General features: G+C 46.7%; 1 protein-coding gene and 1 long non-coding RNA gene across 2 annotated transcripts in view; both read left to right on the forward strand.

Moving 5' to 3' along the window:
• On the forward strand, positions 1-771 carry LOC141273702 (uncharacterized). The gene is made up of 2 exons (XR_012322125.1): positions 1-213; positions 674-771. It is a non-coding gene; the product is annotated as an uncharacterized lncRNA (long non-coding RNA).
• LOC141271666 (poly(ADP-ribose) glycohydrolase-like) overlaps positions 1-25406 on the forward strand; it is a 527289-nt gene that overhangs the window by 136767 nt on the left and 365116 nt on the right. The window lies entirely within an intron of this gene.

Below are 25406 nucleotides of genomic sequence, written 5' to 3' on the forward strand. Positions count from 1 at the left end.
CCCTGCGTCTCACTACTCTTTCTTCTGCGTTCCAGCACTCACACCGGAAGAGGGCACCACGCACGCCACGCATGAACGGACACACATTACCGACACTACCATACACATGGCATTAATTGCCTCACCGGCTATAAGAAGGATGGGGCTTCATCTCTCTCATACTGCACGGCATGTCACCGCTTCACCTGTCTCATACATTCCCCCATCTACCAGGTATGTCATACACAGAATGTGTTTATGTCGCCCTTCCTGTTATTTAGAATGTACCTATTTCGCTCTATTTGACTAGTATGCCTTCTACCTATAGGCACTATAGAATGCCTGCCTCTCCAGATTCCCTTTCTTTCCTTTTTCCCCCATGGAACATCCTTTGTCTATTAATTGATTTTGATGATACTGGGCTTCTGTGACTACACATTATTCCATGTATACCATGAAGCACAGCCCTTTATTAGAGTATGTCTCTTGTTTTATGCCATTTCTTCATTGTTATTGAAGATAGCCCCCTATATATTATGCATGGTGATCGTATTTCTTATCTGCAATTTTTCTTTATTATGTAAATTTAATTAGACCTTGTGTCATATTACATGCAATATATCCCGACCTGTGTACAGACAATGTTGGTTTAATTCCTGATTTATTAAAACATGCATTTTTCATTTATGCTTAGAAAAGGCCCTGATAAAGACCTTTTAGGTCGAAACGTTGGCCGATCTACTTTCTGTGGGGTTCTACCGATACAATAAAATATAATTTTTTGTGCATCTACATTGGAGTGCCGAAGTTTCTTTGATTTTTACTTGTACAGGTACTACCGTCTACAACGCATGATAGCAGCTCCTGTTCTTCCTCCTCCTCCTCCTCCTCCTCTCCCTCATTGTCCCCCAATGCACGTTGGGATGAGATGAGGCTGGGCTGTGTGTAATCGCCCGCTACGGCTTCTTGATCCATCTCATCATACTCTGGCTGCAATGCCTCCTCTTTAATTCTCTGCAGAGAGCGTTGCAAAAGACAGACAAGTGGGATGCTGAAACTAATGATGGCGTCATCACCACTCACCATCTTGGTGGCCTCCTCAAAGTTTGTCAGGATGGTACATATGTCAGACATCCAGGTGCACTCCTGAGGTCTTATGTGTGGAGTCTGACCTGAATATCGACGGCCTTGTTGCAGCTGGTACTCCACAACTGCTCTCTTCTGCTCACAAATCCTTTGCAACATGTGGAGGGTAGAGTTCCAACATGTGGGGACATCACACACCAGTCGGTGTGCCGGAAGCTGCAAACGCTGCTGCAACACAGCAAGGGCGGCGGAAGCTGTAGCCGACTTGCGAAAATGAGCTGACAGGCGGCGTACTTTCACGAGCAGATCTGGCAACTCGGGGTACGATTTAAGAAACCGCTGAATCACGAGGTTAAGCACATGAGCCATGCTTGGTACGTGTGTGATCTCACCTCGCCTCAGAGCCGCCACCAGGTTACGGCCATTGTCACACACGACCATGCCGGGATGTAGGTTCAGCGGTCTCAGCCACAGATCTGCCTGCTCTTTCACAGCTGTCCACAACTCACAAGCAGTGTGAGGTTTATCACCTAAGCTTATGAGTTTCAGCACAGCCTGTTGCCGCTTGGCGGAGGCAGTACTGCAATGCTTCCAGCTTGTAACTGATGTGGTGATATCTGAGATGGAGGCTGAACATGAGGAGGAGGAGGAGGAGGTGGATGCGCAGGCGCTGTACACTGTGGGGGCAACTCTGACTGACATAGGGCCCGCAATCCTCGGTGTGGGGAGGATGTGTTCCGTCCAAAGGTCCGACTGGGTCCCGGCTTCCACTATGTTTACCCAGTGTGCCGTCAGAGAGATGTACCGTCCCTGGCCACAAGCACTTGTCCACGTGTCCGTTGTCAGGTGGACTCTCCCAGTAACTGCGTTGTTGAGGGAACGGCAGATGCTTTGGGACACGTGCTTGTGTAGTGCGGGGATGGCACACCAGGCAAAATAGTGTCGGCTGGGGACCGAGTACCGAGGGACGGCCACCGCCATAAGATTGCGGAAGGATTTCGTCTCCACCAGCCTTAAAGGCAGCATTTCCAATGCAAGCAGTCGTGAAATGTGCGAATTTAGGACTGTGGCCTGTGGGGCGTTAGCTGCGAATTTCCGCTTTCGTTCAAAGTTCTGGGATATGGACAATTGAACGCTGCGGTGGGATGTGGATGTTGATGCTGTTTCTTGAGAAACTGCCATAACAAGTGAAGACTGAGAGGAGGGGGCATCTTTACATGCAGTATGGACAGGGGATTGCCTTGCACACACAACAAGGGGGTTCTATTGCACGCACAACAGTGGAAGAAGCAGTGGTGACACCCGCTGACACTGGTCGTGGACCCTGGGTTTCGCCCCACAAAGTCGGGTGCTTTGCTGCCATGTGCCTGATCATGCTGGTGGTGGTCAGGCTGGTAGTTTTGTCACCCCTGCTGATGCTGGCATGGCGGGTGGAACATATGGCCTTTTGGGGTTATCAGCAGAGTCTTTAAAAAAATTCCAGACTCTGGAAGACCTACCGCTTGTACTGGCAACGTCCCTCGTGTTGGTGTTACGGGGAACGGTTGCCTGCCTTCTGTCTGCGGCCACCACACTGCTTCTTCCTGCCTGTTGGGGTACTCTGCCTCCCTCCCCCTGTGTGCTGCTGGCCTCACTCTGCATGTCCTCCTTCCATGTTGGGTCAGTTACTAGATCATCCACCACCTCCTCCTCTTCCACTTGCGCACCACGATCCTCCTCCTCACTTCCTGGCAATTGTGTCTCGTCATCTTCCACCTCTTGTGACAGATTGCCAACGTCGACTTCCTGTGGCCGTGGCTGTTCAAATATTTGGGCATCGCAACATGGGATCTCCTCTTACACCACTTCAAGCATATCAGGCGAGGGGCCCAAATATGGAAATGGACCAGTGAACTACTCTTCAGAGTGTCCAAGTGTGGGATCACTTGCTGTCTGACGACACTCGGCATGGTGGGAGGAAGGAACATCAGGGTGAGGAGGAGTATGCGGTCGAGACTCACGGCTACTAAGAGTTGACCGTGTGGAAGACAGACCGGAGGTGGTGGTGCCCAGGTAACTGGAAGTATTATCTGCTATCCAATTAATAACCTGTTCACACTGATCGATTCTCAATACTGGTGTTGTTCTGTGCTTCCCTAGTAATTCGGTCAAGAAGTGGGGGCGAGAAGATGTGGCTGTTGGTTGTGGCACATTTTCACCTTGGCACCGGCCCCGTCCTCTGCACGAACCATCACCAGAACGTTCACTTCCACGTCCCTTGCCACGCGCCTTGCCCATTGTAAATGAAGTAAAATAGCTTACACTTGCACTATCAATGGAAAAAGGGAAATATAGAGTAGATTAGAACCGTGGAAGAGGAAAACCACAGTTATTGTTTACTGGGGTATACCACACTTTTTTAAATAGAGATATTTGCGGCTGAACAGTGAGCGACACACTCAAACTGCTTTTTTTTTAGATACCAAAGGCCCAAAACTGGATAGTACAGCGATTTGACCCGTGGAACTGCGAAACCACACTGGGATGTCGGGCCTACACAAGACTATTTTCAACAGATATATTTTTGTGTCACAACAGTCAGGAGACACTACTGTTTTTCTTTACTGTAAAAACTACCAAAAGCTGAATAATAGAGATTTTTTACCATGGGATGGCAAAACCATAGTTATTGTTTACTGGGGTATACCACACTTTTTTAAATAGAGATATTTGCGGCTGAACAGTGAGCGACACACTCAAACTGCTTTTCTTTTAGATACCAAAGGCCCAAAACTGGATAGTACAGCGATTTGACCCGTGGAACTGCGAAACCACACTGGGATGTCGGGCCTACACAAGACTATTTTCAACAGATATATTTTTGTGTCACAACAGTCAGGAGTCACTTCTGTTTTTCTTTACGGAAAAACTACCAAAAGCTGAATAATAGAGATTTTTTACCGTGGGATGGCAAAACCACAATTATTGTTTACTGGGGTATACCACACTTTTTTAAATAGAGATATTTGCGGCTGAACAGTGAGCGACACACTCAAACTGTTTTTTTTTTTAGATACAAATGGCCCAAAATGTATAATACAGAGGTTTGAACCGTGGAAGTGCAAAACAACACTTCTGTTTCTCTGGCCTACACCAGAATATTTTCAACAGTTATATTTGTGTCTGAAAAATCAGAGACACGCTTTTTTTTTGGGGGGGGGGGGAGACACACCAAAAGGTTAATAAGACGGGTATTTGTACAGTGTGAAGGAGGAAAAAAAAAGGAGGATTTAGATGAAAAAAAAAGGATTTTTCCTGGCCCCCGACACCTGGTGCTAAGTCCAGCAATTTCAGCAACAGGAGCACACAGGGCTGTAATGCAGCGTTTGCTGGTATAACCACTGTGTCTCCTATACAGCCTGCCTGCCTGGTATCTGGGATGGATATTAGTCCTGAAAAGGACTGTTTGTTTGTTCTGGCAGCCTTTACAGACCCTACACTAACTATTTCGCAGTTTATATCTCTCCCTAAATCAGCAGCGCTGTCCCTACACTGTCTAATCCGGAGCGACTGTGTCCAAGATGGCGGCGCCCGGTTTTAAATACTCGAGGTGACGCTGTGCGGCCAGCCAATCACTGTAATACCCTCAACCAACATGGCTGCAGCATTACAGTGACTGGCTGGCAATCCCTGCATGTTCATTGGCTCTGTAAAGAGCGCCAAACATGCAGGGCGGAGACCCGAGCTCCCGCCCGAGTAACCCGGAAATGCTCGGTGCTCGCCGAACATCCCGAGTAGCGTGATGCTCGGGCGAGTACCGAGCAGTGTCGAGCATGTTCGCTCAACACTAGTGATTAACCTATTTAATACACTGATGCTTGACCGTACAATACAATCAATTGTTACCATCCACCCTTTGTCTCCCCAATTTCCTCATAGATTGTAAGCTTGCGAGCAGGACCCTCACTCCTCCTGGTATCTGTTGATTTATGTGATTATTGTTATTTTGTAATGTCTTTTATTGTCTGTACAAGTCCCCTCTAAGATGTAAAGTGCTGCGGAATATGTTGGTGCTATAGAAATAAAAATAATAATTATTATTATTGGGTATTATATTTCGGTATTTTTCAGTGATTTCTTTACTAATTGAGTGAGAAAAAATAATGAAAAGTTAGAAAATGTTTCACAACCTATGTAATACATGGACATGTTAGCGGTGATCCCCGATCTTTAGAGAAAATGGTCATGCTGCCTAGGTAGAAGGGAACATATTGATTTAGAATATCATGGAAGACCTTGTTTACAAAGTGCTGGAGGCCAAAAGCAATAAGGTATTCATAGTGATCCCTAAAGGTATAGAATGCTTTTTCCATTCACCCTTAGGTTGAAGGCTTTTTTTTTTTTACAAAATACATGTTCCCTTAATCTATTAAATAGCTTTGAAATATGGGGCAAGGTAGAGTGGTCCTTTATGGTGTGTGACCATGACTGGCACTGTCTAGGAAAAACTGTGGGGGGGCAGCACTATTTTCAGCCGGATGTGCACCCCTGGATGCACATTTAATTAAAAACTCTTGCGGAGCAAAGGGCAACTGGCTTCCTGCTATGCCCTTGCTCTGCATACCCAAGCCTATGAAAACCTTGCAGCTGCAAAGGATGATGTCGGCATCCCATCACAGACAGCATAATAACTTCACTGCATATCCTGCAATATGACATCTCTGTGCTTTTTTTCTCTGTATTGTGATATTACTATGTTTATTATCTGTGTTCTTTACATTATTAGGTTTCCTATCTTTGTAATGTAACATGTCTGTGTGTATTAAGCAGTGCTCAGCTTAAATGAGTGTACCGTCTTTGTGAAGTAAGATTTTAAACAATATCTCGCTGAAGACAGGAACAATTTTCAAAATTATGACAAGACTGAGATTCATAGAAGCATTTTTTTAATCCATAACATAAAAGTAAGGTTAAAAATATAACTTTCATTGCAAAATCATCAGTTTTACTCAAATTAGTTGAAGCAAAAATCAATACACCCAACCACAAAAACTATTACATCTAGGATTTTATGGACCTCCATGATATTTAAGGACAGCACCAAGTCTTCTAGGCATGAATGAACACATTGTTGACATATTGTAACATCTATCTTTTTTTCTATTCAATAAGAGCAACCTCTTTTAGAGCCTAGAGCATGGATGCTGGATGGAGAGTGATGACAATTTGTCTCTTCAGAATTCCCCATAGGTTCAGACCAGGAGACATACTTGGCCACTGGATCACTTTCACTCTGTTTTTCTTCAGTAATGCAACTGTGGCCTTAGATGCGTGTTTTGGATCATTGTCATGTTGGCAAGTGCACATCTAGCAAGGGCACGGAACAATGGTAGCTGTCATACTTGTGGATCATTGACCCACTGCACCACGGACCGGGGAGAACCTGGAGGGGCGTAACTAAGCAACCGCCTGAGTTTTAACTAGCGCCCCTGAAGGTGGGGTTAGACTTTGGCCCAGGTGGACGCCAGGTGCTACTCCAGGACAGATCCCTGTAATGTGGCAGCTGACCCCACGGGTTAGGACAGTAAAAATGGACTGTGTGTGTGGTACTCCGGAGCGCAGGGCAGAAGGCCCTCCAGTACGCCAGGCATGGGTCGGATCCTCTCTGGCGCCAATACATGGTTGGTGGTGGCCATGCCCAACGCCTGGCATTGAAGAGGCACATTTGATTAGGGGCACACGGCTGCGGATGTGCAGGGGTTAAACGTTGTTTCTGACTGTCCCCTCTAGTTGCGTGTGATGTTGCCGACGTTCCCCGTGGTGTTGATGCAGAGGGAGACAGAGGTGAGACAAGAGGAGACCAAGGCAAATGTGCTTTTCAAACAGATGGAACTTTTTATTTGTTTAAACACAGCCAAGAAGGGTTACAGCCACAGATGGTACAGAGTAGACATGTGCAGATGACAAGGTTCCTCAGGTAAGTTCCTTTAGCAACAGATTCAGGGAAAACAGCAGATGGGAGGTGCGATATAAAGCAAGTGTGAACAGAGACTATCTTGTTCTCGAAACTGACATGATAGAGGTTCCCGTCTATCCCACAGGGTTCGCATTCACCAGCAGACCCCTACATCCCTGCTCCCTCTGACCTTCATTACATTGTAGGACTCCTGTTCTCAGAATGGGGGACCACTCTCCAGTCCTGTAATCCTCCTGCGTCCACAGCGTAGTGTTCTGGTAGAATTCCATGGTCGGCACAGCACCTTTAGCCTATCTGCCTAAAGATTTCTAGTCCTCAGGATATCCTATGGGTGTTCCTCCAGTCAGTCCATCACTATCTGGCCCGCTGGAAGGGGAAGAATATGCTATCCCTTCACATATTGCACTAGCTGAACGCCTTCGGTCCTCTCAAGATGATTCTTGCTATTCTGCAACTGTAGAACTCCCCAGGGACTCCACCCACTAAGCTACTTGACTAGCAACTACTCTAGTGAGAGGATTAAACTATTACTGTACTAACAGTGCAATAGCAAACCATAAACATATTAAGGAATAACTTAAACAGAATTTACTTAGTAATGCAACTCTGGAGTATTACAGGTGTCCAAGGCAGGACCGGAAACAGATAGTACTGACGTAGATGATTGTTCAGATGGGACTGACTCTGGAACTGGCTATGTGGCTTTCAGGCATAGATATCGCCAGAAAAGTGTCAGGATTCTAGTACCGCGGTGCAGTTTTGGGTTCAGGTACTGCCAGAGCGGTTTCGGGTTAAGATACCACTGGAGTGGTTTCGGATTCTTTCGATAATGGAGAAAGGTCCAATAACCCCTGATGCCAGCTTGTGGGAAGGCACCTTAATCTTACGTTCTTGGTCGACACGCAGACCCTATCCCAAACCCTGAGCTCAAGCCCTTGTTGACGACGTTTATTGCCCTGCCTCTTCCTCCTCCCCTCTGCTTTCCTAAGATCCCACTGAGCCTCCACCCAGACCTTACTGAGAGGTTGGAGTGCATCAGATACTGCCAGAAGTGTCCCACACACCTCCTCAGAGCATGGGGACCGAAAATGGAAACTTAGATTACAAAAGTAAGGGGACGTACCAAGAGCTACATGGTGCCTATTGTTTAAAGCAAATTCAGCCAAGCATCTTCAATATGACTCCAACCACTGGTTGGATCGCTCAGTCTGCCCGTTAGTTTGACGGTGGTACGTGGATGAAAATTACAGCTCCATCCCAAGGTGCTTACAGAATGCTCTCCAACACCTGGAAATAAATTGGGAGCCTCAATCAGAGACAATATTCATAGTACACCATGCAGTTGTACCACCTGAGTGAGAAACGGGTCTACCATCTTGGGAGCATTGGGCAGCTTGGCAAAGGGAACCAAATGACATTGTTTAGAAAAGCGGTCAACAATTACCCAAACAGTGGTCATACCCTTGAACCTTGGGAGATCAGTTATGAAATCCATGGATACGTGAGACCAAGGAAGTACAGGGATAGGTAGGGGTAAGAGCTTCCCTGTCAAGGTGGTGCGAGGGACTTAGTTTCTGGCACAAATTTCACATGCCTTAAAATAGGCCTCTATATCCTTACGAAAGGATGGCCACCAATTCCCTCTGTCTAAAAGATGACAGGTACCATTGATGCCCAGATAACCCACAGTGACATGTCATGGCACTACCTGTGCAACCCCAACATCGGGGACAAACAACTTGTCATGAGGCGTACAAGACGGAGCCAATGCTTGTGCCTTAACCACCTCCCAGGCCCCTTTGACTGTGGACAACACAACCCACTTGGGAAGAAAGACCTCAGGCTCAATGACCTCAGACTGAGTGGGACAAAGATCCCGAGAGAAAACACCCGCCCGTACTTTCTTGGTCCGGGGGAGGTAAGAAATAGAAAAATTAAATCTGGTAAAGAACAAGGCCAATTGTGCCTGCTTAGAATTTAATTTCTTGGCATTTTCTAAATAAATCAGGTTCTTATGGTCCGTAAGTACAGTAAACGGATGTTTAGCCCCCTCAAACATCTGACTGAGCCAGAACAGGAGTGTAGGAAAAGACCTTCTTGAAAGTGTTAAATGTCTTGATAGCAGAAGGATCCCAGTTAGAGACATCTGCCCTTTTATGAGTAAGATCAGTAATGGGTTTCACCACCTTGGAGAACCCCCTGATAAACATCCTGTAATAATTCGCAAAACAAAAATAAAAAATATGATGAGAAATTAGTTAAGTAGTCGTCTTCTGCCTGGCATGACCAGCCAACTTAGAGTGCCCCCCACTGCAGAACTTGCTTTGTATCTGATTCCAGCACTAAAGTCTTCCTGGGAGGAATCTGAGACGCATTAATTGGGGCCACAGTCACCATCTCAAAAGGTTGAATAATATGCAGAAATCTTCCTCTTGGTCAGGAGGTAGAAAGGTCCTAGAGAGGGCATCTGCCTTAACATTCTTGTCAGCTGAACGAAAATGTTGGATGAAATCAAAGCAGACGAAGAACAGCAACCACCTAGCTTGGCGTGGATTCAGCCTTTGCGCCGACTGTAGGTAGGCCTAGTCTTGTGGTCTGTGGAAATGATTAGAGATGAGCGAACATGTTCGGAAATCGTTCGGTAATTTCAAATTCGGCAAGAACATTGCTCATTCGGATTTGTGATCGGACACCCGAGCGTTTTTACTTAAAATCGGCAAAATTTGGCGAAAGTGCGGTAAATGATCGTGTTTCCACTAGTGTATTTTTAGGACTTTGGCTAGGATAGTGGTGCTGCATGATAAGCGGGGGGATGTGTTTGATGAGGGGAGGGGGTGGGTAGAGGTCAGAGGAGCGGTGGATTATTATTCTTAATTATTTTTTTCTTAACTTAATGTGTGCAGATTCCGGCAAGCCATCAGGGCGCAGGAACCATCCATAACGTCCAGACCCAAGGGCTTCTGTCATTGGCTGCCGAAGTCACATGTCCCTCTCCATATAAAGAGCGAACATGTTGTTTTGGCACCATTTTGACAATGTAACGGTGCACAGATGCTGCTCCTGCTGCTTGTCCTGGATAGTGAGAGAGTGAGATCATTAGTTAGCTAGGCCGCTGCTTGTAAATCAGATAGTTTAGATAGATAGGATCCTGTGTGGCTGTGAAATCGACCTTACAGCAGATCAATCGTTTTTGCTAATAGTGTGGTCCAAACAGACACCAGACCACATTCAGCATAGAACTCTGTTGTGCCAATATTGTGCTCCATGCAGGAGTACACCTTTTGAAACTCTAATTTTTTTCTGGTACTACAGTGCTACATAAAGCAGGCCACATCTGAGTTTGTAATTGTTTTGTGCTGAGATTCTGCTCCATCCAAGGCTCCATAGTAAAAAATCAAATTGTTTCTGGTACTACCATGCTATATAAAGCTGGCCACATCTGAGCTTTTAATTGTTTTGCGCTGATATTCTGCTCCATCCAGGGATTTACATTATGAAATCTATTTCTTCTCTTTTACTACTGTGCTACAGAAACCATGCCACATTTGAGCTTTTAATTCTTTTGCGCTGATATTCTGCTCCAGCCAGGAGTCCACATTTCAAAATCTAAATTCTTTGTGTTAATAGCGTGGTCCAGAAACCAGGCCACATTTCAGCATTCGTTCACTAGGTGTCAGACTTATACTCTGTTCTGCTGGTGCACGGGCAGGTCTAAAAAAAATAGTGAAATGACTCACAGAAGTAGTTTTTTTTAAAATGTATTTTACTTATATAGCGCCATTAATTCCACAGTGCTTTACAGACATTTACAGACATTAGCACTGTCCCCATTGGGGCTCACAATCTAAGTTTCCTATCAGTATGTCTTTGGAGTGTGGGAAGAAAAATGAGTACCCGGAAGAAACCCTCGCAAACACGGGGAGAGCATGCAAACTCCTTGCAGATGTTGTCATTGGTGACGTTGGAACCCTGGACCCCAGCGCTGCAAGAATGCTAATGTTTTTGTATTGACTACTTGGGGTTGAAAGTCTAGAACTACGATGCACACTGTGTGCCTCACTGCTGTCTTGGGGAAAACCACTCTCAAAATTGTCTTCAAGAGTGTTTCAATACTCCAGCATGCGTGCATCCCTTTCCAGGGGGCGAAGCATCTGGCATAATTTACTTTTGTACTGTGGATCAAACAGAGTGGCAACCTAATAGTTAGCACTATTTCTTATTCTAACAATATGGGCAACAATCATTTTGCAGATAGTGCAGCAAGAAGGCGCTCATGTGTTGGGTTCTTCCATGAGGTCCAAGTCCATGGTGTGTTGGTGGAGGGGTAACGCTCAACCTTGCTTCCTCTGTCCCCTCCTGCCAACCACGGACAACAGAGAGGGGATCATTATTCGTTTCATCTAACTGTTGCGTGCCTATGACCTCTTCCTCCTTGTCCTCCTCTATTTGTTCCTCGGCTCCTGCACATTCACTAACAGTTTGTCTGGTACCATGAGCCCCCCTTGATCACTGTAATCCACCCTCCCATGGCAATTGCCTTTGTGACAACAATCTGAAACTTGGAGATATTGTTATCCTTCCGCATCCTCCTCTTCCCCTGAGACCACCACCTCTTCCCACAGACTATTAAAAGTGTGCTCCAGCATGTAGATGACCAGAATAGTGAGGCTAATGACTGCATCATCAGCACTAACCATCTTAGTAGCCATTTTGAAACTGCAGAAGGGTGCAGAGGTCCTTCATCTGTGTCCACTATCCAAGTGTGATTTGCACCAGATCCATACTGCGTTGGCCCAGCCTATGCAAAAGGACATACAGCCCCAGGGCTCGTCACTGCTGCCACAGTCGCTGCAACAGGTGCAGAGTTGAATTACATGTCGGCACATCGCATGTCAACCGGTTAACCAGTCAGCTGCAAGATCTCTGTAGCAATGCAAGTCGATGACCTGCAGGTTGCAAATGGCGGAAGTGAGCACACAGCGACTGTGGTTTCTGCAGCAGCGCATCCAGGCCGAGATAGTGACAGAGAAATTGGTGTATGTGACACTAGTCACTACTCACGGACAGACCGTGAGGCAGAAAGTCAGACGTTCTGGGGTCAATACCAAAAAGAGCACATAGATTCCAAGGGAAAAGACAGAGGCGTAAGTCTGGTCACAGTCCCAGGTCAATACCAAGAGAAAGCAGAATAAACCCAAAGGACAAGACAAGGGGGTAGTCAGAACAGGGTCCAAAGGGTCAGGCAGCTGAAGATCAGAACTCAGAACAAAAGAATAAGGCTAACACTCACCAGGAAGCACAAACTACTGTACATCTGGCAGGGAACAGGGACAGACAGCTCAGTTAAATAGCTTGGGCAATCTCCAGAACACAGACCACCTAGAGAAAGTCCCACACATCCCAGTCACAGATTGTCTGTCAATTGCCTGTCAATCAAGGCACCAACAGCTCAGCTTGCCCATCACAGGATTGGACAGCCAAGCTGTCCATCAAAACACTGACAACACAGCATGAACCAGTTTCTGTAGGACAGCATAACACTCACTGAGCGGAGGAATCGTGACACTGTACCACCAGGTCAAGGACGTGAGCCATGCAAGGCACGTGTGTGAGGTTGCCCCGGCATAGATCCGCCACCAGGTTTGCATCATTATCGCACACAGCCTTCCCTAACTCCAGGCTCAGTGGAGACAGCCATTGCTCAAACTCTGCCTGGATAGCTGTCCACAACTCTTGAGCTGTGTGACTGCGAACTCCAAGGCATATTAATTTAAGTACTATTGCACTGTTGGAATGCGTGTCTCATTAAGGGAGAGGTTGAGGGTGCAGGTAGAAGTCGTAGAGGAGGTGGAGGAGGCAGAAGCAGTGGAGGAAGTGCTAGATACAGAGGTTTGTCTTGCAAGCATTGGTTATTGCAATATTTGGTGTCTACTGACACCTTGGTTTGTAGTGGTTTAGTTCTCCAACCCCTGTTGTCTAGTAGTTTAGTTCTCTATCTTCTGGTGTGTAGTGGTTTAGTTCTCCATCCCCAAGCACCCTGCAAGCCTTGGGGAATCCAAGACTTTTGGAGCAGCCCATTCCTCACCTGCCCCTACAGCCACCAGAGTCACCCCGTGCCGAGTCAGCGAGATGTAACGCCCCTGGTCATATGTCAGAGGTGAAATGCACCCTCTTAGACATAGATTTTTTTCAAGAAAAGGGTGATGTCTGAAATATTGGCAACTGGTACTGATGGACTGCGACGGCCATAAGCTTTCAGAAACCACCTGTGTCCACCAAGCGGAAAGGCAGAATTTCTGTGGCCAACAGGTTGGAGATGGGGAAGTTCAAGCTCTTTGCTTTGGCATGTGTAGGAGGAAACAATCTTTATGTGACCACAACTGTGGGACCAAGGGCTGGCTGCTGTGCTGAGAGAGGGTAAAGTAGGGTGAACACTACAAACTGCTGGACTGTGAGAGAGGTGCAGGCAGAGATGTTATGGTAGACTGAGAAAGATGTGGTGTGCTCAGTGTTTAAGATCAGTCAAAAACAGCAGGCATGTCCACTTCCCTAACAGCTGATTGAAGGTTCTACAGCCGGAGACCTGTGTGAGGACACTTGCCACAGTGATGGAGGAGGAAGAAGCAGCAGATGTGGTTGATGGGGCTGCCGGTGGTTGGCGAGGTCCACTAGTCTGCAATTTAGTGCAGTGAGATTCCCACACTAACGCATGTTGATCGCGCATGTGCCAGTTCATGCATGTAGTAGTTATATTATTGAAATTTTTGCCTCTACTCAGTCGTTTTTAACAGAGTTGGTAGATAACGTGAATTGGGTCATCCTTTGCAGTCTCCAAAAAGACCCTTGCTGCCCATGCGAACTGCAGTCCCTCAACCGCTGCTGGCCACAGCGACAGTTATAGCTGAGGATGCAGTGCTTGTCGTGGTTGCATCACTCCGTGTCTGTGCGGAAAGCCGCAACGTAACCTCCTAGTCTTCCTCCTCCTTCACCTCTTCTGCTGATCTAATCAGCTGCATGCCTCTGAGTTCACTCAAAATGGGATCTACAAGCTCATCATCATCCTCTGTTCTCCCACTCACAGTACAGGCGTGCGCCTCAGGTATGAGTCTCATCATGATCACCTCCACCCCTGGGGGTTAACGTCTGTTGAGGAGGGTCTGGATTCTGCTCGGACCCTAATTCGTCCGGCCCCAGATCCAACTGAAAAAATTTTTGGACACCGCTGCAGATGCTTTCCTCCTCTTGACTTGAAATGAGCGAACATGTTCGGAAATGTTAGTTTTTTTCAAATTCGGCACTAACATTGCACATTCAGATTCATGATCGGACACCCAAGCTTTTTTACAAAAAATTGGCCCAATCCGGCAATAGTGCGGGAAATTATCGCGTTTCCACTACTGTATTTATTAGGACTTTGGCTAGGGTAGAAGTGCTGTATGATGAGCAGGGGAGACGTATTTGATGAGGGGAGGGGGTGGGAGAGTTCAGAATAGCGGCTGGCTGTTAATCTTATATATAATTTTTTTTTCTTAACTTAATGTGTGCAGATTCTGGCAAGCCAATCAGGGCATAGGAACCATCCACAACGTCCAGACACAAGGGCTTCTGTCATTGGCTGCTGAACTCACATTTCCCTCTCCATATAAAAAGTGGACATGTTGGTTTAGAGAGAGCCATTTTGTCAATGTAACAGCGCAGAGAGGCTACTTCTGACACTGCTCCTTGATACTGAGAGATTTGAGATAGTTAGCTAGGCGGTTGCTTCTAAGTCACATAGTTTTAGATAGATATGATCCTGTGTTGCTGTGAATTCGATCTTCCAGCAGATCAATCGTTTTTGCTATTAGTGTGGTTCAGACAGAGGCAGCAGGCCACATTTCAGCATAGAACTCTGTTGTACACGGAAAATATTGTGCTGCATGCAGAAGTTCACCTTTAAAACTCTACATGCTCTGCTACATACAGCATGTCACATCTCAGCTTGTATTGTTTTGTGGTGATATTCAACTGTATCCAGAGCTCGTCCACAGTAAAAAAAAATCTAATTTCTTCTGTTACTAACGTGATACAGCAGGCCACATCTCAGCTTGTAATTTTTTGTTGGTGAAATTCTGCTGTATCCAGGGTTCCACAGTAAAAAAATCTATTTTTTGTTGCTAATAGCGTCTCCAACCACACTATCTGAGCAACATGAGTGGGAAAAAGTGAGGTCATGGTGGAAGGGGGAATAGGCTTGATGTTCAAGGTGTACGTGGGGTAGGTGGTAATGTTAGTGAAAGCTCTACTGAACCAAAATCGTCACGTCCTATCCAAAGACAACTGACAACTGTTACTGGACAGGCTACTCCACTCCCTTTCTTTGGCAGCGGCACAGCGGTACGCCCCCCGCGTCACAACTCTCCAACCGCGCAATTGACTGTAGGGAACCACAGATGGGTGATTCTGCAGAGCTGTTCACACATGTTATGCCGTAGGCATCAGAAGTCTGCTCCAAAGATTCACAGACTCTAGAGGAGGAAAGCATCTGCACCGATGCCCAACATTTTTTTATGTTGGATCCGAGGGAAGGACGAAGTAGGGTCCGAGCAGAATCCTGACCCTCATTTTGGCCAATTCCAAGGTGTGATTGGCCATTAGCTATTGGACATATTATTGGTCCTCAATGGACCTATGGTGCATTAGCAAAGGCTTTAAAAGGTCAGTACTATGTTTTTCTGCATTCATTATAGCCCCAACACCCCGAGGAAGCCCTTGTGGTGAAACTTGTTGGGGTGGCTATGTGATAGATTGCTCTTACACTCGTACCCCTAGTGCTTCTATCTGTTAGCAACAGTAATTCAGCTGGATCAATTTACAATTCATGAACTGCAGTCATGATTAATATATGATTATACAGAGCCTGAATCAGTATGCTTAATGAATAAAATAGATCTAACTGATCAAAAATAGTATAGCGGAAATACTGGCACACTAGTGTGTTTTTAATTTTATTTACAGCTTTTAAAAGTACAAAATAAGTCATGTTTTAATGCATCCCTAAATTAGTTTTTTCTTTACCCTCTGGGTAATTTGGTAATGTGAATATGTCATCGCTATAGGGGTGTATACACGTTTTGACTAATCTGAATCCTGACCCTCGTCACCAGACGTTAAACCCGTAGGGGGAGATGATGCTGATGAGACTCAGATACCTGAGGCACACGCAGACTGTACTGTGCTGTCAGGGCAGGAAGAGGAGGAGGGTGACTTTCAGGGCGAGGAATGGGAGAACAGAGAGGATGATGATGAGATTGTAGATCCCACTTGGTGTGAACCAGGAGGCACACAGCTGAGTAGCTCATCTGAGTAAGTGGAGGAGGAGGAAGACGAGGAGATTACGTTGCGGCCTACCGCACAGACATGGAGTTATGCAACCACGCCGAGCACTGCATCCTCAGCCACAACTGTGGCCAGCATCTGTCGCGGGTCTGCAGCTCACAGGGGCGGCAAGGGTTGCCTAGCCTGGGCCTTTTTTGAGACTGCAAAGGATGAGCCAACTCCAGTTACCTGCCAACTTTTCAAAAAAAGAGGGAAAAATTGCAATAATTTGACTACTACATGCATGATCCGTCTCATGCGCGATCAACATGCATTAGTCTGGCAACCGCATCTGCTCCTTCTTCCTCCTCCGTCACCGTGCCAAGTGTTATCACACAGGTGTCCGGCCGTAGAACCTCCACTTGTTTACCCGCTCCAGTCAGGCTGAGCCTGTTAGTTGTAATGGAAGTGGACATGCCTGCTAATTTTGCTTCACCGAGCACACCACATCTTTCTCAATGTACCGTAACATCTCCACCTGCACCTCACTCACGGTCTAGCAGCTTGTCGTGTTCACCCTACTCCGCCCTCTCTCAGCACTGCAGCCAGCCCTCGGTCCCTCAGTTGTGGTCATGTAAAAGATTGTTTCATGACAAAGCTAAAAGGTTGAACTCCACCATCTCCAATCTGTTGGCCACGGAAATGCTGCCTTTTCGCCTGGTGTATACAAACTATTTCCGAAAGCTGATGTCCGTCACAGTCCCCCAGTTCCAGTTGCCCAGTTGCCATTACTTCTCTGCACTACACCAGCATGTCGCAGACAACAACACACCGTTCCTTGACTAAATCTATATCTGCCAGGGTACATTTCACCACAGACACCTGGGCAAGCAAGCATGGCCAGGGGAGGTAAATCTCACTGACTGGGCACTGAGTGACTCTGGTGACTGAGGCAGGAGGGGAAGGGGCTGCTCCACAAGTCTTGGAATCCCCAAGGATTGCGGGACAAACCTCTGTGTCTAACACTTCTCCACTGCTTCTGCCTCCTCCACCTTCTCTAGTGCCTCCAACTGCCTTAATGAGACACGCCTTCCAACAGTGCAGAGCGAATCCCCACCACCTCTGTACTGCGCATCCAGGGCTCACCGCAATCAGGCAGCCTTAAAATTAATTTGTCTTGGAGATCGCAGTGACACAGGTCAAGAGTTGTGGACAGCTATCCAGGCTGAGTTTGAGCAATGGCTGTCTCCACTGAACCTAGAGCCAAGGAAGGCCATGTGTGAACGGTGCAAACCTGGTGGCAGCCCTACGCCAGGGCAACCTCACACATGTGCCTTGCATGGCTTATGTCCTCAACCTGGTGGTACATCAATTTCTCCGCCACTATCCTGGTCTGGATGTGCTGCGGCAGAAAGCACAGTCGCTGTGTGCTTACGTCTGCCAATCGCACCCGCGGGTCATCGACTTGCATCGATACAGAGGTCCATGTTAACCGGTTGATATGCGATGTACTGACACGATAGAATTCCACTCTGCACATGTTGCAGCAACTGTGGCAGCCTGGATGCAGTAGGTCATGTCGTATAGCCTGGGCCAATGCAGTACGCACGTGGGGCATATCACGTTTATGGAGTTGGCACAGATTAAATACCTCTGCACCCTTCTGCACAGTTTTGAAATGGCTACTAAGATGGCTAGTGCAGTCATCAGCATCACTATTCCGGTCATCTATATGCTGGAGCACACTTTGAATAGCCTGCAGGAGGAGGTGGTGGTCCCAGTGGAAGAGGAGGAAGCAGAGGAGGATGCGGAAGGGATTACAATTTCTCAAAATTCCAGACTGTCGTTACACAGGCAGATGCCAAGGGAGGGTGGATTACAGCGATCGAGGGGGGCTGGTGATACCAGAAAAACTGTTAGTGAAGGTGCAGGGTCAACAAATGGAGGAGGAAGAGGTGATGGGCAAGCAACAGTCAGGAGATGAAGAGGATAACCATCCCCTCTATTTTTCGTGGTTGGCGGGAAGGGACGGAGGAAACAAGTATCAGTGTTACCCAGCCACCAAACAGCATGGGCTTGGACTTCACAGAAGAACCCGACATATGAGTGCCTTCTTGCTGCACTATCTGCAACATGATCCCAGTATAGTTATGATTTGAAATAGTGCTGACTATGGGGTTGCTACTCTGTTAGACCCACGCAATAAGAGTAAAATTTGCCAGATGCTTCCTACCTTGGAAAGGGACCCATGAATGCTGGAGTATCGAAGGAAGCTTTTACACAACCTTAAGAGGTTTTTCCCAAGACAGCAGTGAGGCACACAGTGTGCATCACAGCTCTAGACTTCCAACCTCTGGAACGTCAATTCGTCAACGACAAAACATTAGCAGCAGCAGTGTAAGTGGCAGAAGCAATTTCTATGAGTCCTTTCACACATTTTTTAAACCAACTCGTGCACAACAGAGTATAAGTCTGACACGTGGTGAACGACTGGAGAGGATGGTGCAGGATTATCTAGAGCTCAATATAAATACCATCAGGGAGGGTTTGGACCCTTTTACATTTTGGTCGTCAAAAATGGAAGAGTGGCCTGAGCTCGCATGTCACGTCTTGGAGGTTTTATTATGCTCGGCAGCCAGCGTTCAATCAGAACGTGTCTTCAGCACTACTGGTGGTGTCCTGACTGATAAGTGCAGCCGGCTGTCCCCTGAAAGTGTAGACTGCCTAACTTTCATCAAGATGAACAAGTCATGGATCTCCAAGGACTTTTGCACCCCAATCGCAGACTGTACAGACTAGGCGATCTTCTAGTTTTTAGTGTGCTGCATTGATCTCGTGTAATTGCAGTCTGTGATATCTTTAGCGTGGCTTCTGTGCCTGCTATTGCTGCTGCTGCAGCAGATGTTAACAATAATTTTTGGAAATGTGAAATCTCGTGGTTGTGTCTCCATCTGCTGGGTTGGCTGTAGTGGAAGAGGTGTCGGTACCCATTATACTAGTCAACGCTACTGAAATTGATGCCACTTAGGTTGTGTCAGCCCCTAATTTAGGGAAATGTGAACACTCCCGGTGGGGTCTTCATCTGCTTGGTTGGCTGTAGTGGAAGAGGTGTCGGTCCTAATTATACAATTTCTACTCTGGTGAAATTGATGCCACTTTGGTGGTGTCAGCCCCTAATGTTTGGATATGGGGAGACTCCTGGTTGGGTCTCCAGCTGCTTGGTTGGCTGTAGTGGAAGAGGTGTCAGTCCTAATTATACTATTTCGACTGAAATTGATGCCACTTTGGTATCAGCCCCTAATTTTGGGAAATGGGGAGATTCGTGGTTGAGTTTCCTTCACGTGTGTTGCCTGTAGAAGTAGGCCTCCAAGAGTGGCAGGCTTCCACTTACTTTCAGTTAACTACCCATGTTACTATAATTAAATTTTTGTACCAGAACTAATCTATGAAACTGATTTTTCTGCCATCTGAGTGTGGCTGAGCATAAAACCAGGTTAAGCTTTGCATGTGGTATCAGGGTTCCCAGCACAGCAGACCTACACCGATCTCTCACCCACCTTGTCTTAATTTGAAGTTCAATTTAAAGCTGTAAATGCTGGCCTAGACCCTGATACCTCATGCATTTAATGGTGTCTGGCTCTAATTTAATCTGTTTTGGCAGCTTTTTGGCCTGTTTTGAAGGTGTTGTGTATGCGTTTGGTATTGACCACCATTGAATCCAATGGGGTTTGGTACATTTGGTGAATTATTCGGCAAACATCGGAAAGTTTGCCAAACGAATGAACCGAACATTGAAAGGTTCACTCATCTCTATTCTTGAGGTGTCGAATGCGAATATATTACTACTTCTTGCTGCATGAAGTTTCCAGATGCATCCGAATCAAGGTAAGCTGTTTGAACGAAGCGTGAACAAGATATTAATACGAACAGAATCAATGGTAGAGAGGAATCACTTTCACTCAGGGAGGCCTCTCCTACCGAACCTAAGCTTTGGAGTTTTCCAACTTCTTGGGACATATATGGATCAGATGTTCCATGCTACCGCAATAGTAGCACAGTTCCTTGTCATGACTGTGATCCTGCAGTTGTTCAGCCAACTTAAGACGGTCGAGCTCCATGGGTTCAGAGGTAGTAGCTGGCTTACACAGCCGAGTAATAGGCAGTAGTGATGGGTGAGCACTAAAATGCTCGGGTGCTCGATGCTCGGGTCGAGCACATTGGAATACTCGGGTGCTCGACTCGAGCATTTTTCAGGCTGCTCCCTCCGGCGGTGTGCAAAGGGCCTAAAAATTGCCCAAATCGATGAGAACAGTGCTCAAATGATATGGGAACAGCATGAGGAAGACCCCTGGAAGCATTTCTGACTCCCAGGTCACTGCTGTCAACAATGTTGTCAGAGGTATTACGCCACTTTTACTGCCTAAAACCTACAAAAACGAAACCAAAATGGATTTTCCTGGGAAATATGTTAAGGAACATCCTTTCCAGGGTAATGAGTTGTATATAAGGCAAAATAAATAAACAAAAACAAAAATACTCCTCTACACCATAGGCTATATTCACACGTAGCGTTTTTGATGTGTTTTTGCACTTTTGTATTGCTTTCAACCGTGACAAATGCATTCACCAGGAAATGTAATTTTAACATTTTACAACCTTATCTAGCCATGTGGTGTGTGAGACATGATCAGACAGATCCTGTTTTATTTATGAAGGAGGGACTCTGAAAGTCACAAAGCCTATTTTTATAGGGCCATCAGGCGGCCTTTACTATTCTTAGAGAGCCATCAGTCGGCTATGCTTTGTTGTTCCCATTACTAAAGAGTGGGTCTCCTACACTGTTGTTGTGTATGCAGTGAGTGGCAGGGCTGCCCAAAATTTGGACGCCCCCCAATACCCCTTTGAAAATTTGGACGCACCCCAATACCCCTTTGAAGAGACTTAGAGGAGGGCCTCCTGAAAACAATGTTCCCATTATTAGGAAGTGGGTCACTATGCAGTGAATGTAAGGGCTGCCAAAAATTGGGAGGCACTCCAATGCCCTTTGGAAGAGACGTGGAGGAGGGCCTCATAAAAAAAATTTCCCATTAGAAAGGAGCGGGTCTCCTATACTTGTAATGCCCATGCACTAAGTGTATGGGCTGACAAACATTTACCTCTGGGGGGTATGAACATACACTGTGTGCAGAATTATTAGGCAAGTTTTAGAGGATTATTTTTATTATTAATCAACAACTATGTTCTCAATCAACCCCAAAGACTCATAAATATCCAAGCTTAATATTTTTGGAAGTTGGAGTGGGCTTTTTTTGATTTGGCTATCTTAGGAGGATATCTGTTTGTGCAGGTAACTATTACTGTGCAGAATTATTAGGCAACTTAATAAAAACAAAATATAATCCCATCTCACTTGTTTATTTTCACCAGGTAAACCAATATCAGTGCACAAAATTTAGAAATAAACATTTTCTGACATGCAAAAACAAAAACAAAAAAAATTAGTGATGAATATAGCCACCTTTCTTTACGATGACACTCAACAGCCTTCCATCCATAGATTCTGTCAGTTGCTTGATCTGTTTTCAATCAACATTGTGTGCAGCGGCCACCACAGCCTCCCAGACACTGTTCCGAGAGGTGTACTGTTTTCCCTCCCTGTAGATCTCACATTTTATGATGGACCACAGGTTCTCTATGGGGTTGAGATCAGGTGAACAAGGGGGCCATGTCATTATTTTTTCTTCTTTTAGACCTTTACTGGCCAGCCACGCTGTGGAGTAGTTGGATGCATGTGATGGAGCATTGTCCTGCATAAAAATCATGTTTTTCTTGAGCGATACCGACTTCTTCCTGTACCACTGCTTGAAGAAGTTGTCTTCCAGAAGCTGGCAGTAGGTCTGGGAGTTGAGCTTCACGCCATCCTCAACCCGAAAAGGTCCCACAAGTTTATCTTTGATGATACCAGCCCATACCAGTACCCCACCTCCACCTTGCTGGCGTCTGAGTCGGAGTGGAGCTCTCTGCTCTTTACTGATCCAGCCTCTGACCCATCCATCTGGCCCATCAAGAGTCACTCTCATTTCATCAGTCCATAAAACCTTTGAAGAATCAGTCTTTAGATATTTCTTGTCCCATTCTTGAAGTTTTATCTTATGTTTCTTATTCAAAGGTGGTCGTTTTTCAGCCTTCCTTACCTTGGCCATGTCCCTGAGTATCGCACACCTTGTGCTTTTTGATACTCCAGTAATGTTGCAGCTCTGAAATATGGCAAAACTGGTGGCTAATGGCATCTTGGCAGCTTCACGCTTGATTTTCCTCAATTCATGGGCAGTTATTTTGCGCCTTTTTTGGCCAACACGCTTCTTGCGACCCTGTTGTCTATTTGCCATGAAACGCTTGATTGTTCGGTGATCACGCTTCAAAAGTTTGGAAATTTCAAGACTGCTGCATCCCTCTGCAAGACATCTCACAATTTTGGACTTTTCAGAGCCCGTCAAATCTCTCTTCTGACCCATTTTGCCAAAGGAAGGAAGTTGCCTAATAATTAAGCACACCTTATATAGGGTGTTGATGTCATTAGTCAACACCCCTCCTCATTACAGAGATGCACATCACCAGATTTACTTAATTGATAGTTGGTTCTCAAGCCTATGCAGCTTGGAGTAGGACAACATGTATAAAAAGTATCATGTGATCAAAATACTCATTTGCCTAATAATTCTGCACACGGTGTACTGTATAAAAAATTTTTTACGGGCATCATAAACACCCTTTAAAAAAATTATGTGGGTGTTGCATCACGGACCATGGTCACCCTGGTGATATGGTGGTGGAGGATGAGGAGAAGGAGGAGGACAATAGCAAATAGCCAAAATCAGGAAGTGTATACCCATGTGTGGTTGTGAAAAGGTGCTTGGGAATACACCTCCCAAAAAAAGACACTGGATTTGAGTTTGTTACGCTGCTATCATTCGGTGGTGTTGAGAAGTCTGGCCCAATCCAGCCCTTGTTAATTTTTATAAGAGTCAGCCTGTCAGCATTTTCAGTTGACAGGTGGATGCGCTTATCAGTTATAATTCCACTAGCGGCACTAAAAACACGCTCTGATAAAACGCTGGTGGCAGGGCAGGCCAGGACCTCCAAGGCGTAGAGAGACAGTTCATTCCACGTATCCAGCTTGGATACCCAATAATTATAAGGCACAGAGGAATCATGGAGGACTTTGGTATGGTCGGCAAGGTACTCCCTCAGCATCTTCCCAAACTTTACACTCTTTGTGAGAGTACCCCGCGCCTCAGGGCCTGTGTGATGGGAGGGGCTGAGAAAATTCTCCCAGAACTTTGACAGTGTTCCCCTGCCTCTGCTGGATTGGAGTTGTCTCTCTTGCCTGTATTCCTTGGTTGTCCAACGAACTGTGACCTCTGCCACCAGTGTTTTCAGATGGGAATTTTTTTAATAGTTCCGCAACAAGGGCCTTCTGGTACTGCCCCATTTTTGTAGACCTGTCCGCCTCAGGAATAAGAGATATAAAGTTCTCCTTGTAGCGTGGGTCTAGAAATGTCACCAACCAGTAATGACTGTCACCCAAAATTTTGAGAATGCGAGAGTCATGGGAAAGGCAGCGTAGCATAAACTCAGCCATGTGTGCCAGACTGCTAACAGGCAAGACTTCCCTGTCCCCACAAAGAGGACGATTGACCATGCTCTTGACGCGCCCCCTGGGCCGTGGGGTACTCGGCAGCCGGGCCTCAGGTTGCCGGTATGGGGGTTATCACGGTGGCTGGCCCGGGGGGAGATTATTATATGGGATTGGAAAGACACCTGTGGTGTCTGGTGAGGATCACCAGCACTGCAATAGTCCTCTGAGGCAGATGTTTGGGAAGCTTGTGATGGGACGGCTCCCCACAGGTGGAGCAGGCCCCAGGGCAGTGTAAGGTGGAGTGGTGGTTGCGCTGGGCGTTGTAGTGCAGGGAGGGAATGATGGTGCGGACTAAATAATTGGACAGAGGCGGTGCAGTGCAGTCATCCGTGTCTTTACTCACAGTTTCTAAGGCAGTCTACAGGTCCACTGTACAGGTGAAGGCCTCCCGTGTCGTGCTGCGTTCACCGGGCAGGGGTTCAATCCTTCCTCAGGCAGCTTGGGAATACCTGGCAGAACCCCACATTCTCGTGTTCCTACTTTGATTGTCTTCACACTAGGTCCTTCTCCCTCCTGCCCTGCGCTGCCCACTCTGAGTCCTGTTCGGGTACTCTGAAGTCCCTCCTGTCCGTCGGAGTTACACAGACTTGCTTGACCCTCAGGGGACTAGAATGCGGCTACGATCCCTCTGTCTTCTGACAGATGCGGGGCGTACGGGTGCCGTCCTGCATGCGCCGTACCCCCTAGGATCCTTTCTTAGAATGGAGTCTACTCCCTGCTCCCCTACTGGGCCTCCTGACTTGGCCCTACTTGTGGAGCAGATCTCCTAATAAGACTCTGCTCCCGGACTTTTCTTCTGAACTGTCCCGAGCTGTTATACAGAACTGCTCCCTAGAACTGAACTGCCACCCTAAGATGGCTTCCCTATTTATACTCCTACTAAAGTGCTCCCTCTAACTATTTCCTCCACCCACACCCACTACTGGTTCCCCCTATCTTTGGGTTCCCCCCCACTCCAGCCAGGGTCAGGGCTCAGCAGCTGCGCTCTGCATGTTGCCCCTCCAGCCGACCTGGAGCATTGTAGTGTTGGATGCAGGTGTTTGGGGTTCCGTGCAGCACTCCCTCCTTACCTGAGAGAAGGGAGACACCACACCTCTGGGTGAGGTGCAGTACCTCTGTGACGACTGAACCCTCAGGGGCGCCACACTCTCGTCCTCCTCCTCTTTGTCCTCAAGCCCAACCATGCTGATCAGACGCTATGACAGTTGTGCAGGTAGTACCATCTACAACGCAGGAAACTAGCTCCTGTTCTTCCTCCTCCTTCTCCTCATTGACACCCAAGCCACGTTGGAATGAGATGAGGCTGGGCTGTGTGTGATCACCCTGTATGGTTCCTTGCTCCCTCTCATCCTGCTCCGCCTGCAATGCATCCTCTTTGATTGTGAGTAG

The sequence above is a fragment of the Phyllobates terribilis genome, unplaced genomic scaffold, assembly GCF_046119375.1.
Source record: "Phyllobates terribilis strain yellow unplaced genomic scaffold, ASM4611937v1 Scaffold_5__5_contigs__length_657084704, whole genome shotgun sequence".
Lineage (NCBI taxonomy): Eukaryota > Metazoa > Chordata > Amphibia > Anura > Dendrobatidae > Phyllobates > Phyllobates terribilis.